This window comes from Aulostomus chinensis, chromosome 1, assembly GCF_037954235.1.
Source record: "Aulostomus chinensis isolate RoL2024-O1b breed Wild chromosome 1, RoL_Achi_v1.0, whole genome shotgun sequence".
In the NCBI taxonomy this organism is placed as follows: Eukaryota; Metazoa; Chordata; class Actinopteri; order Syngnathiformes; family Aulostomidae; genus Aulostomus; species Aulostomus chinensis.
The window spans coordinates 4,509,145-4,513,572 of NC_141320.1; the positions used below are offsets into that span (position 1 = coordinate 4,509,145).

At 46.2% G+C, this 4,428-nt stretch overlaps 2 non-coding genes across 2 annotated transcripts; both read right to left on the reverse strand.

Moving 5' to 3' along the window:
* Positions 1-359: 359 nt before the first annotated feature.
* Positions 360-432, reverse strand: trnar-acg (transfer RNA arginine (anticodon ACG)). Its single transcript has one exon. It is a non-coding gene; the product is annotated as a tRNA-Arg (tRNA).
* Positions 433-2,402: 1,970 nt separating this feature from the next.
* Positions 2,403-2,476, reverse strand: trnan-guu (transfer RNA asparagine (anticodon GUU)). Its single transcript has one exon. It is a non-coding gene; the product is annotated as a tRNA-Asn (tRNA).
* Positions 2,477-4,428: the final 1,952 nt, after the last annotated feature.

The window sequence follows — 4,428 nt, forward strand, 5'->3', positions numbered from 1 at the left end:
GTCCTGAGGCTCCTCGCACTCTGAAGCAGGCAGTTGCTCCCAGCCAGCCCACACTTTCACTCTCTGGTGTAGGAGTGAAGAACAAAATCAGAATCAAGAACCATCACTCTTTCATTGGGGCTCCTTTCTCCTTGTTCTGATCCAGAAATTCAACAGCTTCTATCATTGATTGACAGGAAATGTTGATGACACACTGGGATTTTTGTTCTCCTGCTGTCACTGTCAAGTGCAGCTTAACATGAGAGGCAGCAGGATCATTCATGTGTTCATGTTTCCAGCAGACAAGGAGGAAACCTGGGAGGACTTCAGTGACTTTGATCACTGGTTCTCACTTCATCTTCTCAGTATAAAGTTTAAAGCGAGCTGGCCAGGAGTTGAACCTAGAATCTTCTGATCCGTAGTCAGACGCGTTATCCATTGCGCCACCAGCCCTGTGAAGAAGCTGCTATGTTCATGTGTACTTGCTGTTACAGAAAATCCCAACAAGGTGGTGGCATTTTCAGGGGACACAATGGTGCAGTGGTCAGCACTGTGGCCTCCCAGCAAGAAGGTTCAGCTCTCCTCCTATTTGGTTGCTAGGAACCTGAATCAGGCCTCAGTGGAGCGGTGCTGCTGAGGCTGAGTGAGGCTGAGTGAGGGACTGAGCAGGAGCCAGCAGGTCCAAGCAGGTTCAGGCAAACTCCCCTCAGTCCACCAACATCAAAGCAGAGGAACAGAGTTCATCTAACAAAATGATTCATATCATCTCCTCTTGGAATGTTCTGGAACTACAAGTACACTTAAAATGGCTGACTTATGACCACAGAAGGAACTTTGAAGTAGATTTGATTCATTTAAGTCAGTGACAGTCTTTTTTTTTAAAGAACTTAGTTCAGGTAACTTGATTGTTTTACTAAGATGAGCTTTAATGTTATACCATTGAAACAAGACCTTCATATATTTATGATGACATCACCAATAGGAGCCTTCCCAGTCTGTCAGGTGGTAGAATTCAGTCACCACCAATGACATCAGAGTCAGAGTTAGAGATCAAAGACAGACATTAAAGTCTCACATTAAAGTCTCTCTTATTAAAAAAATTAAAGTGTTATATCTTTGAAAATATACTGCAATACATTAAATATTATATTTCCATGAATGGTAACCTCGTTCTTATATTCTTTAATATACTGCAATAGTAATGGACCCTCAATGACACTGTAGTGATGAATCTATCAAGGAGTACAAATGATTATAATCAGAGAATTTTGAAGTCAAGTTTGAGATCAGTTTGATCCTCTCTGTCTCCTCCCTCTCTCTCTCTGTCTCCCCCCTCTCTCCCTCTCTCTCTCTGTCTACCCCCCTCTCTCTCTGTCTCCCCCCTCTCCCTCTCTCTCTCTGTCTCCCCCCTCTCTCCCTCTCTCTCTCTGTCTCCCCCCCTCCCCCCCCCCCCTCTCTGTCCCCCCCCCCTCTCTCTCTCAGGAGCTTTTAAATGAATATTTTAATAAAACAGAACAGGAGACTGAAGAGTGATCACTCAAACCCGGTTCCTGTCTCAAAGAGCTTCTCGGTGCAGCTCCCATCAGCTCCTAAAAACAGGAAACCAGCAGATTCACTGTTGAACGGTGGCATTAAAATGTCTCAAAAGCTGTCCTGTCCACCATTTGTTGGTGCAAAGACATTTAAAAACACCAGTTGAACATTTTCCAAAGCTGCTGTCACCGTCTTTCAAACACCTGGAATGATTTCCTTCCAAACCAAAAGAAACTGGTAAAAAAAACAACAACAAAAACCTCCTGGAGAATCAAACTCCACCCTCTGCTCCAACTGGACTTGGGACTTCAAATGACCCCCATTAAAAGTCTGCCTGCATCCCCATTCACTGACTGTTGTGTTGTGGGTCTCCTGGACAAACATGGCAGGGATCCTCTTGATCTCCAGGAGTTTAAAAGAGCAGCTCTTTTAAAATGGGTTCTGGCTCCGTTCAGGTTTAGAGAGCTGAGACTAAAATCACACATGAATGAAAGAGGGAACCCAAGAAAACAAGTCAGCGTGAAAGAGGAGCAGATTTTAAAACTCCTCATCATTTCCACCTCCAGGAGTGAAGCCTCCTGGGACCCAAGAGGCTCCAGCTGGCAGAGCTCTCACTGGTTTCTCCACCACCTCGCTAACCTGAGCTGGAGCATCTGAGAACCAAACAGTGACCCCATTCATTCCAGAGCCGACTCCACAAACTCTGAGCCCCCACTTTACCCACAGCCAGCAGGTCTCCTCAACACTGCATGACACACGACGACTAAATTTAACACTGAAGTGTCTCATCCAGAGATCTGTCACATGTGTCTGCTGTGGAGGGTCAATCTGTCCGTCCACATTCAGATCATTAACACAGCGACTCCTAAGCACCAGTAGAGCCTGTTCATCGTCCCTGGGTGGGCTCGAACCACCAGCCTCTCGGTTAACAGCCGAGCACGCTGACCGATTGCGCCACAGAGACTCTGAGGCACCTGCTTTTCATGAAGAGTTTTCAGGCTAAATTCAGTGTGTGAGGTCCACACTGCACATTTGAGGGACCATGAAGGACAGAGGAGAGTCTGACTGTCATGGTGAAAGCCTTCAGCACTAGAACTGAAACAGCCCCACCATCTTAACCCCCCCAGACCAAACAGGCTTCATCAGAAACATACCCACCTCCTAGAACATCCAGAGATCATCAGTCTGATTAATAGAACATGGCAAACAAACAAGAACATGTTATTGTTTGATCAGAAGCTGAAACAATGTTTCTATGTTTGTCTGTTCTGGTCTGAATGAAAGAGGAGGTTTTCTTGGTCATGTGACGTGGATGAGAGTTCAACTAGAACTTCCTGCTTCAACAGGATTTTAGTTTGTTGGGATTTTGTCAAAGCCACCAACCAAACCTCTGAGTGGTGCAGATGTCTGCTGCCTCCTCAGAGCAGACTGGAGCTCAGCCTCACTCACCTGTGGGAGCCCCAGCAGAGCCACCGTGGGATGGAGTTTCATTTTAGGATCCAAGGTCCTGGATTGAATTGGTGTTTTGTGTGTTTTTAGGCCTCCTGGCACCGATGAATGAATGAACCATTGTTCCAGAGGGAGCTGGTGTCAGGTCAGTCTCTGTTTCTACAAGACCTCCTGCTGCAGAGCCAAACTGGGAAACATTTGAAACTCAAAATCCTGTTCTTGTCACAATCCTGCTCTCCTAAATCAAGGCCTGTTCAACAAATGGTAGAGCAGAGGAAGCGTGCTGGGCCCATAACCCAGAGGTTTATGGATCAAAACCATCCTCTGCTAAATGAAAAGAACAAAAAATAGCCTGATTATTAAATATAATGAGGTTTTTTTCTGATACAAAGGGGTGGAATTGAAAGTGAACTGATGGAAGCAAAAGTTGACTTCATAAGATTTTTTTGTGATTCAACATAGCAGATAAATTTTCATTTCTATACTGATTATCTGCAATGGTTCGTGGACTCTGGTCTGACCCCAGGAACCTCCGCTGGATCTCCGGCATCCTCCTCTACGTCCAAGTTATCAGAAACGACGAGGTAATCCAAACTGGACTTCCCTCCGTCATCGTCCTACAGGAGACACCGGGACTCCTTATCACCCACTGTAACCCGTACACCCAGAGAATCTACGTTCACTTAGACCCTTGGGGCGTGTACCGTAAGCACAACCACCTCCCTCCACGGCTAACCGAAGGAAGACTGAGCCGTACACAGACCCAAGACGCAATCGAATTTACTAGGCACACCACTATTTACAAGCTCGAGCAGTTGCAAAAGTTTCTGGTTACAGAGAGACCTGGGTGGCCAGAAACGACCAAAACGATTTCTGGGTGGGCTGCTCACTGCCTCATCAGCTATCAGATCGCTGTTTTCTGTCGGGTTATCCGCAGCCAATACGGTTAGCATTCGCTCATTACAGAAACACATGGATGAACTTGATGGAGAGATGCCAGAGATTCAACAGAGGCTTCCCCAGCAACAACAACAACTTCAGGGAATTGGCAAAACCCTGCAGGGTCCTATAGTCACCGTGAATTTGCACTCGATACTCCTAAATAACATGTTGCGTGCCTTATCGACGTTATTGCAGGTCGTCAAGGAGGACATCACCTCTGTGCGAATAGTCAGAGACTTAATGCAGGATCTTCTCAGAGAAGTTAGCTCCTCGGTTAATAGCCTGAGCGGTGGCATGATCCCCTCGTATCTGGTCTCCTCAGAACTGGTAGAAGAGATTCTCCAGTCCGCTACGACGACTGTGGTGCAATCCTCCCAACTCCACCTGGCGTATAGTCTTGGCAGCGCAATCCCTATTTTTGTAGATCCCCAGAATCTAGAAATAGGATTCATGCTCAGTGTACCCATCACAGAGCAACAAAACATTTATAGGCTGAAAACGGTCCTAAATGTTGGATTTTGGAGA